The sequence below is a fragment of the Triturus cristatus genome, chromosome 7 (genome assembly GCF_964204655.1).
Source record: "Triturus cristatus chromosome 7, aTriCri1.1, whole genome shotgun sequence".
Classification (NCBI taxonomy): domain Eukaryota; kingdom Metazoa; phylum Chordata; class Amphibia; order Caudata; family Salamandridae; genus Triturus; species Triturus cristatus.
In genome coordinates, this window is record NC_140590.1 from 969292721 (window position 1) to 969305275 (window position 12555).

Below are 12555 nucleotides of genomic sequence, written 5' to 3' on the forward strand. Positions count from 1 at the left end.
TGGCCCCTCTTGTCTTTGGTGGACACCGCAGGTATGCTGGAATTTGCTTGCCTAACTCTTATGTACAGCTCTCTGAGACTACTCTCATAATCCATTTTCCTTTCTTTTGCTTCTATCGCCTGCTTATTTTGTTCTGCCTCCATGGCCATTATTTTCTGTTTTGCCTCCATGGCCAGTTCTTCCTCTCTATTTTTAAATGTGCCATCTGCAGCCTAAACTCCCTCTCTAATGCCCTGTCTGCCAGCTCCTCTGGGGACAGGCCTCGAGAAGACACACTGCTCACTGCTCTGGCAGAGAGTTCCAACTCAGCTGACACGTCATCCTCCTCAGCTGAAGGCTGTACCTCAGGGAGATCCTCTCCTTGGCTTTCCATCTCATCATCCAGTTCTGTGGCTGCAACCAATAACTGGTGGGGTACCGCCCGGTCCCTCAGCACCTTTTGTCACTCCACCTTCCTAGTGGTGCTCTTTGCTGGAAGTCCCCTTGTCTTGGAAAACTCCCTGAGCTGGGCCACAGTGTAGGCATCCATGTTAGCCAGCTCAAATTCCTTCCTTGCATGTGCGCTTCCAGGCAAAATAGCTAGAGAGAGACTTTGAAAAAACAAAAAGGCCAATCAAGGAGAATTTCGAACTCAAATTTGTATCAGATATAGGATGGTAGTGCAACATAAAGCCACTGTATGGCACTGCACAAACACAAGTTAAAATCCTCACTGTTGATCATCAATGTAAGAAATTAGGTTGCTGGTTGATTGGGGTGTGCTTCTGATCAAGCAGCAACCACAATCCTTGTCATGGTGAGCCACAAGCCATCCCTAAATTTACTTGAGTTCAACTCTCTGGTAGCTTGGCACAGAGCAGTGAGACTTAACTTAGAGGCAATGTGTAAAGTATCTGTGCAACACTTCAAACAGTAATGAAGTGAAAACACCACAAAAAGGAACCCAAACCAGGTTAGATAAACAGAGTTATTTTTATTAAATAAAACAAGACCAAAACAACAAAGATCAAATCAGTAGAATCATAGATATGCCATTTTAAACATTTCTGTAAAAACAGCGCCAAAAAGCAGAAAGTGCCAACTGCGGATATCTGGTTGCGCCAGACCAGGACAAAGCCCCAAGTTAAGGCCCACCACAATGGAGCGCGGGTTGGCTACAAGGACCCAGTTAGACCCGCTGAAAAAGTACCTTCAATACTAATTTGCGGAGAGATTTGAGGGTCCACATTCAGGATGCATCACGCGGCCGAGGCAATGTGTTGGTTCAAAGATGAGGTGATGCTGTGATTGGGCGGGCCTGCGTCTTCCTTGAGTATCCCGTTCACAAGGTCTTGCGAGGAAAGGTCTAGCTTCGAGGATGCGTCGAACAGTCAGGGCAATGCGTCAGTTCCAATGAGCTGCGAGGCTGCACTGTGGAGTCTGCGTCATCATTGAGGCTGCGGTCAATAGGGATAAGGACCTGCGTTGATGAGGCCTCGCGCAGTGGCAGTTTCGACGAGGGTTGCAATACCATGGGGGTCTTTGTGTTGGGAAAGTCCAATGCAGCGATGCATCAATTCTGCTCGGGGTTGCACCGAGCGCTAAAGATGCATCAGTTCTGCTGGATCCACAGAGACAGGCAGAACACCTCAGGCCCACTTCCAAACGTCCAGGACTGAGGTGGCACCGCTTGGCTGGGTAGATGAACAGTCTCATGTGAGGAGTCCTGCCAACTATACCTTGGAGTCACTCTGTGGATTTGGGTTAAACAGATGCAGGTCCTTTCCTTCTCACCCAGGCATGAGGGCAGCAGGGCAAAAGTTCCTTCAGAGGAGCAATCCAGCAGAGAGGCAGTCATTTCAGCAGCACAGCAGTCCTTCCTGGCAGAGTATCCACAGGTCCAGTAGGGTACTGAGGAGTTGGTACATGAGGTCTCATATTTATACCCAGTTGTACCTTTGAAGTGGGCGACACTTCTAGAGGCTTCCCTTCAAAGTGAACAGGTGCCCTGGCGTCCCTGGCTCCTGACTAACTCCAGGGGGTATGCAGACCTTTGTTTGGAGGCAGGACACAGCCTATTCAAGTGTAATTGGGGTTGGTTCTAAGATGCTTGTTTCCGGTCCTGGGAAGACCTGGACTGTTCCCATGAGGAGCAAGGTCGAGAATGATGTGCATATGACTGAGTCTAAACTGGGGTGGCGTGGTGAGCAAAAAACACAATGGATTAAACCCAGATCTGTGACAGGGGGTGAATATAATATTTATTCAGCATTCCGTCCACCATCTGTTCTTTTTGCATGTGTCACCCTAAGTGGCAATGTTATGTCCAGATGTGGATGCCATTGAATTCAAGCTGGCCTGGCTCATGAGGGGTAATACCCCAAAACCGGTCCCAGGATCTTGTTTCGGTTCAGAGAGGACCTAGCCTGGCAGTTCGGGCTAGACTATTCCATTGAGGAGCAGGGTTAAAACTGAATTGCATATGGCTGCAATTGGAGTGGCGTGGTGAGCAGAAAAACAATTGATTAACCCAGAACTGTGACTGGAGGAGGACATTTGGATTGTTCAGCCTTCCGTCCATCATCTTTTCTTTTAAGTTTCTGAAAGTGGCATTTTTAAAACTGTAATTTAAAATCTGACTTCACCATACGTTAGGATTTTTCATTACAGTTCCAAAATCCCCACACATGAACTGGTTACCTGTGCTCATTTGGAAATTACAGCTTAATAAATGTAATAAGGCAACTCCAACGTTAATGTATTAGTGAAGTTGGTCTTGCAATAGTGAAAAATTTATTTAAGAGTCCTTCACTATCAGGACATGTAAAACTTAAAAGTACATGTCCTGCTTTTTAAATACACTGCACCCTGCCCTCTGGGCTGTCAAAGGCCTACCATAGGGGTGACTTACATCTATTAACAAGCATTGGCATAGCCAATAGGTCTCGCCTTTGGGACCTTATAAGTATTTAGGAAATGCAGTACAATATATATCCAGTAGCCAGAATTGGTTGTGCTGGTTTCAAAGAAGCTAGAAAGCCCTGAAGAAGCCATGGATTAATCCTGACACGACAAAACATGTGTTGGCTAAAAGAAGACAGAAAATAAAGGAAATAACAAATAATGATTGTATTTTTTAATAACCTATAATACTGAGGGGTTTTTGTATTACAGTGTGAGCACCTTTAGAGCACCGCAACATATTACCAGGTGATAAACACTAACACCACATAGGTGAGCGCCAAATCATTTGCCCGTCTTGCATTCACCCCTAATGTGTCATTTGTTTCTGGCTGCCAAATTGGCCATTATCAGGAATTAGAAGAAATTATAAACACCAATGTGAAACGTGATGCGTTCAGGCATTGCGGGACTCTGTGACAATGGAGAGGCTGTCTGCTGCCATCTCTCAATGCAAACCAAAATTCCTCGACATGTGATAACTGAAGATGAGGAACAGGGCTGGTAAGGCATTGAAGTTTTTTCTTCTCTTAGGCTGAGGACCAAAGGATTGTCTGAGTAAATGTTTTCAAAGTTTGTATCTCACTCACAAAGTTGAAGGTATTAAAGCGCCAATAGGAATCTAGAGCCAATGCTTACCTCTCCTGATGGGGCTGGGTGGGAATGGTTAAAGGGGAAGTCTCGGTTCAGGGAGGTAACGCTCCCTGGTGGGGCCACCTATAATCCCCTGCCTCCTACTTGTTTCATGCTATATTTACAATCATGCACATCTTCAGAACCACCTCCAACTTTCACACCACATGCTTTGACAACCAGTCCAGTGTCTCTGAATGGTTCTAGAGCTTCAGATAGACAGACACAATGTGTCGTTTACAGCCTATACCATGACCCTTTTAAAATTGCAAGCCTCAACAGCCGCGTCAACTTCCACCAACATCCCAGGCCCCTCTGCTCAGTTGGACTCTCACTAGCACATGTATTCCACATACACAAAAACAGAGTCGGTGGCTGCGGTTTCTCGTATATCACCCCCAAAACATGGAATGACCTCCTTCATTACATCAGAGCTTCCTCATCGCTTCTCATGTTCCGCAAAAAGTTGAAGACCTGACTCCCCACCTTCAAAGCGTCTGGATACCCTCATGGGCGTTTAGCTTACTATATAAATAAACATATCAAGCAACGGGAGAATCACACTCATCTGAGTCCAACTAAAGGCAATTTGACCTTTGTTCCACCCAGATCCATTTGAGCCGTCATGCCTGTGGCGAACTTGAGCAAAGAACTTACTTCGAACCATAACAGCACTCTAAAATTGCCACAAAGCTTTATTGGACAGTGGGTGCTGATGAATGCAAATATGCAAATAAATGGCCAGTCTCAGGGTATGCATCGTGAAGTATTCTTCTTAAAATGTGGAAACAGCTCCATTGAGTTTAAACTGAATTGAAGAGGCTGTCTCCGTTAGAAGAATATTCTGGCAATGAAAAGCTATGGAAAATTGTATTGTGCACATTGAGGGTCGTACTTTGCTGTGTCAGCTTCCTCAAAAATAACAGGAACACAGTGAAATCACAAGGCTGCTTAGTGGGGCTGTGCTGTTTTGCACCACAGCCATGACCCATGATGCCCTGGACTCACACAGTTGGCAGCAGCCAAAGGCACGTTCTGTCTGGGCAGTGTTGATTTCCTCGCTCCAGAATGGGGAACCTAAAAAGCAACGAGTTGTAGTATGCAGTGAGATCTGCTAAACAACAACAGCAGTGCCGATTAAGGGCGTACAGGGACTGCCTCTGCTCAGGAGCTCAACACTAGGAAAGAGCACACAAGAACAGCCCACTCAGCTGATGAAGCCACGCCAGAGCAGAGAACTGAAACAAAGCAGGTGAATGCCTGCAACCAACAAAGTACCGACAATCTACCTTTGCCAATACTACCAAAATATGCCAGGCACAAAATCCCTACAAAAGAACAGAAACAGCATTTAATTCACTCTTGTATAGTATAGAAAAGACAACAAAAAGGAGGCACTCATCAGTGCAGTAATGGGCTTACAGGAATGTGAACTGGTGGAGCATTTTGTTTATGATTACCTCATTTACTGATATCTACAACACTCAAATGAGTTGTAATGTGTTACAGTTTTGTCAGTGGATACTTATGCTGCTCATAAGTAGTAAAGGAATAATAAAAGCCTAATATCAGAATCTGTGTCTTGAAATAGAATTCAACTCCATCCTTCACCTTTAAAGGGAATAAATCAGTGCTTCTTAACCTTTTGACTTCTGTGGACCCCACTTAACCCATACTGGAAGCTAGGTATCATTATCTGAAATAGGCCACCCCCACTGTGCTGTTATTGGAAGTCAGGAATCCCAGCCTAGGCATTTTTGATGATTTGAACTGCAAAACAATACACATAAAATACAGAAACAAGCATTCATCAAACAAATACACACATTTTTAACTATTTCATTTATTTCACAAATATAAATACAAACATCAAAAATTCAATTTTAAAATCGTAGTTTGGAACTTTTTTAAATTCAACTGAGGCCACTTATCGTTCATACTATTCTGTTTGATGCACTTGCACTGCTCTCACAAATCAATCTAAGCTTAACTTTTAGCCTCCAATTTCAAAATTCCTTCACATTTACAGAAAGTTTTAAAATGTTCAACTTAACATTTTGCTTCTTTATTCATATATACTTTCTTATTGTGTTAAAATGTAGTTTTCTAAGCAGTCACAGACCCCCGAATGGGCTTTGTAGACCCCCAAGCAGTGGTCGAAGTGGGGGGAAAAAAGTATGGGAACTGTGGGCGGAGAATCAGAGGGCAGAAATAACCCGAGGACTGGGGCAGTGGGCGGAGTCAGAGGTGTGGCCAGAAGGAGCAAAACATACCAATTTTTAGTATTTGTTTTGCATTTCACTGACCAGTTACAGCTCATTACGTTATTTAATTCAAATTGACATTAAAATACATTCACAAATTGGGATATGTATCCAATCACAGAATGTCCCAAATACGCTTCAAAGTGCTATCACAAGCCATTTGTCTCTCAGCCGTGCAGTTTCTCTCATCAGCACTTTTCCTTCCCTTTTCCACAAAAGAAGTTCAAAAATGAATGGAAAAATATCCTATTTTGCAAATGTTTTCCACATAATTATGGCTCTGCCATATTTGCTACATAATACATCATCTGCTGCATTATCTGACGCGTTTAACTAATAAATATTAGTAGCTCAAACGGATCAAAAGTTACTAAATATGTGGCTTGTGTTGCTGCAAAGTGAATGGACCTTTGCGAAGGTTGAGTGGTTACCTTTATCACTGCTACATTTGTATTTTGAACTGGTACTAACGAGTCAAAATATTTGCAGAGACTGTTAGTATGTGTAAAAATGTCAAAATAATAAAATATCAGGAAATATACCGCATTACGCTGCAGCCTTTTTCTTGCTGCATAATTTAGTTAACACTGCAGCATAATTTTGTCCTCCATTGCTGCAGAATTCCAGCAGGCAGCACATGTTAAAAGTGCTTGTGCATGAAGCAAAGAGACTGTCAAGTTTGTGAACTTATTTTGGTGTGTGTGCAAATCCTGCATTGCCGAGCCCTGATGAGTTGCAGCTAATGCTGTTGAAACAAGGCCAAAGGAGGTACCAATGGGTGAGGCGGACCGGCATCAAGGGTCCTGGGACCTCAGGGATAGAGTCACTGTCACTCTAGGGTGTGCTTCTTCGTATGCCTGCAGACAAGCCTGGAGGTGAACTTCAGTATGGATTGCCTTGAAGATTAACCCACACTTGCCACCCCTAGGGTCCACCTGCTGATGCTAAGACACCAGGGCGTTTAAGGTCTAGCGGGGCCTTCTAAGGTCTAGCAGGGGATGTGCTCTCTCAGGAGAGTAGTCTGGTGGACTGGTCATAAAGGCTGAACCTGGTTGCCCAGTTCTCAGCATCTCTGGCCAAAGAAGTGTCAAATCCTCTCCCCCACTGGACACCATACTGCCCCACTGAGAGAAAATCGCACTGCCTTTAACTACTACCAAATTGTGCCCCTCTATAAACACCTAGATGAGATTCAATTCAAAATATACACTTGACAAGTGTAATACGCTGGCTGAAAAAAGTAACAACATTCTGGAAAAAGCAAACACTCATAGGTAATACAACTTAACACTTTTACACTCATTATGCAGAAATCAATGAGCGTTTTTGCCTGAAAAGTTAAGCACATGACTAAAAGGTTTGGAAGGGACCCGTTTCAATGTCCATTGCTTATATCCTTACAAAACATAGACAGTATGGTTTAAAAAGACCACATCCCTGGACACAGAGCGGCGGTGCACATTTTATGAACTAAAATAGGGAAAACAACTGATAAGGATCACATTAAATGTTTTCCAATCCACTCATCAAGCAGGTATTGAAGTACCTCCATGAATGGCGCACTTCCCACTTGGGGAAAAATGCTGTTCAAAGAAAGATGAGAAAAGAAAAGTAGAGCTTCATTGGCAAACGCTGTAAAGTGCCGCTAATGTGTTTGGGGGGAATGAAATCAATCAGGCCAATTTGCGACCACTCTCTCTTGCTTTATTTAGTTATTTATTTATTGTTCAAATTTTAAACCTTTTTTTCTCTCCTCCCGAGGCTGCATAGAAAAATTTCAGAAATAGACATTTGCAGCAAAAGTGTTTCCTCTTTTTTTGGATTCATTTTACAGGGGAATGAATGAAGGAAAGCAGAGGAAAGAAAAGTCACGGTTTTCAACAAGTGACCTGGAGCACGACAAAAAGGTAGAGAATGCCGCTGCCCGCGTCCCACGCAGAGGGACATCAGCAGGGCAGCCTTCTAGTGGCCGCCCGTCGGAGCCTCCCCCCAACCCCCTGCTCCGCCTCGCTAGCGAGGCCGCGCCTCAGGGAGGGGAGGCCCCCAATGGGTTTGTCTTTGGGAGGCGTGCCAATAGGGTGGGCGAGGCTAGACCCCCTTTTTAGGCGTCTCACCCCCCCCCCCCAGATCCTCCTCTGCTTCCTGCGCCGCTCCTCCTGCCCACGCGTATTTTGCCCCTCGTCGTGTCTTCAGTCGCGGTTTGGACTCGTCATCGCCGACCTTGCCACGCGTCACGCGCAGGGCCCTTCGTGGATTTCATACTACGAGCAACGGTGAGTCTTGCACAACCCCTCCCACCCCGGCCCTGTCCCTGGGCAGTACCAGGTTGACGGGCCCTGTGGCTCGAAGACCACGGGTGGGGGAGGGGGAAGTGGGCTCCTGCGCGTCGGTAGGACGCTGCGGTCGGGGTTTTTGTGGCGCGAAAATAGAAAGGGGCAGGCTTGTAAGAGGCGCGATTTACAGGCTGGGAGGACTCGGGGTCGTTCGTATGGCGGGAAAGGGGGATGTTTGTGTGGTGGGGCACTGCCCGGCAGCGCCCGCTGTGTGGTTCGGAGGGTGTCGATCGTTGACTTGCCAGGAATCGCGCGCATGGTGATGAGCGTCGGTGTCGGTAGCCCCTCCCTTGCCAGCCACGAGTTTAGGCATGTCCCCCGTTTCCAATGGCTACGACCGGAGGGCTGTTGCGGCGTGGGTTAGTGGGTTTTTGAGCCCGGAACCTCCGCATATCTTTGTTTCCGATTACACTGGAGTCTTGTAGCTCTGGGTGGGTGTCTTCCCCGTGTGCCAGCACAGTAATGCATACCTACCGGGAGTGCCGCCCGGAGCGAGAGCGGCAGTGGTGCGCAGTGAACCCCCCCTTTTTGGCTCGTGCACGGGACGGCCGCCCCCCTCACACCCTCCCCAACCCCCCTGCCTTCCAGTACCGCAGTCCGCATTGACCGACGATGGTGCTGTGTACTCCTATTCCTTATGAGCGAATGCCCGCCAGAAAAGCTTAGAGGCATAACAAGCAGATCACATGGAAGGACCGAGGCTAGGTCCTCAATCGCAATCTGGTCGGCGTGTTTCTAGTCTCGGGGCCGCGTCCGCAGTATGGGTTTCGGGGACAATTACCATCCCCCCCCCCCCCCCCCCCCCCGGGCCAGCATACGCTTGTGGATTCGGTGCCGCGCGCTTCAATACTTTCGGGTCGGGTTTTCCGCTAGGTGAGGCATGCAGGCATGGAGAGGAGGCCATATGCAGGGACAGAGACTGGGGTCCTCGGTCGCAATCTGGTCGGTGTTTGCGGGCCCGGGGCCGCGTCCGCATTGTTTGTTTCGGGCCGGTCCACTGGTTGCCCCGTGCCAATATGGTTGTGGATGCGGTGCTGCGCGCCCCAGTGCCTTCGGGCCGAGTTGCCGATAGACGGGGCGTTTGGGCTGAAGAGGAAGTCTTGTGCAAGGACCGAGGCTCAGGTCCTCCATCGCGGTCGGGTTGGTGTTTGGAATGGCGTGTGGCACAGCACCAGAGCTGTCGACTGTGAGCTGGGGATGTATGTTCGGGCCTTGGCGTCGGCCCAACGACCTGCGATTGTTTGCAAATTGTGTATTTGCGCATGTTTGCTGTTTTCGGGGTTTGGGGCCAGGGCCGCGTGCTGCGATGCGGGGCAGATCACTTGATCTTCCCGCGCCTAGATAACTGTGTGGCTGCGGCACTACGGCATTGTCCGGTCCACGGTTTCTGCGCATGGGGGCGAATCACTTGATCTCCCCGTGCCTGAATGTGGCCGGTGCTCAGGTGAGGCGCTTTGGTGCCCGCGCGAGATGGATCTACAGTCGTCAAGTGGCATTGGAGTGGTGCTGCCCCTGACAGTGGGTCGGTGTTCCCCCACGGGTGCGGGGGATGCTGGCGCGGGCCTGGGTTGGCACAGGGGAGAGAGGCCCCCGCCCCCCCCCCCTCCGTGTGCATGTGGGTCGGTGGGTTGCTGCGTTTCAGGGGGCATCCTTAGGTCTTGCAGAGTTGATCTGAGGTCTTGGCCATCGGCTTACAGGTTGGGTTTCGGACTGTGTTGCAGAAGGGACTACTTCGGATAGTGATGATGTTGCTTATGATGCTTAGGGGTGAATTGAGTACCGCAGCTGATGTCACTGTGCTAACATCATGTTCTCCCTCCCACAGATCGACGGGGGGTCAGACCACAAACGTTAGGAGCAGGGACCGTGGGAAAAGCGCAAAGGGGGACGAGTGCAAGCTGTGACCGCAAAGGTTGAGCACCGCACCATGGAGGATATAGGGACACCGGGTCCACTTTTCTCCCAGGAGACGTCGGTCGATGAGACGCAGTCGAGCGCACCGCAAGACGGGATGCGGGCGGAATTTATGGCAATCGCTCGTGAGAAGGGCCCGGCGTGGGTTCAAGGTTTTATTGAGGCCCGCAGGCAGGACGACTCTGGCGTGGTTGTCGCATCCCCCCCAGCCGAGGGCATCCCCGGCCCTTCGGGGGCGGAGCCCTGGAGGTCTACTCGGGTACGCAAGCCCACAACAAAAGACATGCCTGAGGCCCCGCCTGCAAAGAAACGGCAAGCGGCCGCACCACGTAACACTGGGCCGGCCGTTGTAACACCGGTGGTGCATGATTCTGCCACTGGCATCTCGGACATGGCGCAAATGGGCAAGGCCATGGACCACATGCTTAGCCTCATGACTGTATTCCAGAGCCGCTTGGACGCTCTATCTGCACCGCCACAGGCGACCCCAGCGGCGGTGCCCGCGGCAGCCCAAGCCCCCGTGCTCCAGGTTTGGGCTGGACAGAGCGCAGCCACGGAATCTCGTAATGGTGAGCCTGGGGGAGCTCCGGGGCTGTCACTCACAGGGAATGCTAGTCCCACCGCAATTACTGCAGCGGTTGCACCCACGGCTGGTGCGCTGGTTTCCTCACCCCCCCACCTGCGAATGGTCCGGCCACCACCAACATTGCTCTCGAGCCTATGCCCGCCGTGGCCCCAGGTTCTGCTGTCCCAGTAGGGGAGGGCACTGGGCAGGTTCCCAGACCCCTTGTTACTCAGGCACCATTGGCATCCGGCCGCTGCTCCCTGGCATGGATGGTACCGCAGGCCGCAAAAGAAGGGATATGGAGGCGGGAGTACATAGACATCCTGACACTACTTATGCACGGGTCGGCAGGGGTGGACACCAGAAAGATGGGGCATAAGGAAGAGGAAAGAGTCAGATATCAGCGCTGGCCTGACAAGACAGTTGAGAACTGGACGTCAGCATTTAACATATTGGCGGCAGTGGTGGTCCAGAAATTTCCTGAACAGAGTGAGGCCCTCATGCAGTATGCCAGCACGATTCAAGAAGAGGCGAGGCTCTCTGGGGGGTTGGGCTGGTTCTATTATGACCAAGACTTCCGGAAAAGAATGGACATATGCCCGGACCTTGGGTGGGATCAGAAGGAGATCCAACTTTGGGTACAACACATGTGCCGGCCCACCCGGGATAGGAAGGATCAGTCACATAAAGGGCAAGGGGAGTCAGACGACAGGAGAAAGGATCAGTTTCCCAGGCGCCCCTTCAATCAGTCTTTTCGTGGGGGCAGGGGGCGAGGGCAGAGGCAGGGCTCCAAGCGCTTCAACTCAGGCACATGTCGACTTTACAACGGGGGCAACTGCACTTGGGGAAGGTCATACAAATTCGCACACAGCTGCAGCAAGTGCGGTGCACAACACCCTGCGAACACCTGCACCTCCAGCCAGGGCGCGCCCCAGCCTACCACACCCAACAGGACAGACACGCAACGCCAATGAAACCACAAGGGACGGACCTCCCCCCGCACAAGGGACCCCCACCACCACCCCCTGCGCTCCTGGGCCCCCCACGCAGCGCCCTAGGCCCGCAAAGGGCCCATCCCCCATCATCATGGATAATTTCATCCCACTCATCAGGCGCTATCCGTTGGTACAGGACAGGGCCCTGCTAGCGGGTGGGTTCCTCGATGGTTTCAAGATTCCATACAAGGGGCCACTGGAGTCCAGGGACGCACTGAACCTGAAGTCAGCCAGGGACATGCCCGGGGTAGTGGCGCAAAAAATACAGAAGGAGTTGTCAGCAGGGAGGGTGGCGGGGCCATTCAGCAGCCCTCCCCTGGATCATTTCTTGGTTTCACCGCTGGGGGTGGTACCGAAGAAACAGCAGGGCGCCTATCGCTTGATCCACCACCTATCGTACCCCGAGGGGAATTCCGTGAACCACTGGCTGGACGAGGGGACATGTTCTGTGTCATACTGCTCCCTGGATATGGCCATTGACATGATCCGTAGAGTGGGGAAAGGGGCGTGGCTGGCTAAGGCGGACATTGAGTCCGCATTCCGCCTGCTGCCGGTTCATCCAGATAGCCAGCACCTGCTAGGTTTCAAGTGGGCGGGGCAGTTCTTCTATGATTGCTGCATGCCAATGGGTTGTGCAGTCTCCTGTGCCTACTTCGAAGCCTTCAGCTCGTTCCTTCAGTGGGCCTTGGGGGACCTCCATGGGATCACGCAGGTGACCCACTACCTAGATGATTTTTTGTTTTTTGGCCCGGCTGGGACAGACGGGTGTGCGGCAGGGCTGAGACGCTTTGAGGAGCTGGCAGAGTTACTAGGAGTTCCCCTTGCCCCAGGTAAGACCGAGGGGCCGGCGCAGGTCCTGACCTTTTTGGGTGTGGAGCTAGACACGGTGAAAGGTGAATCGAGGCTTCCCG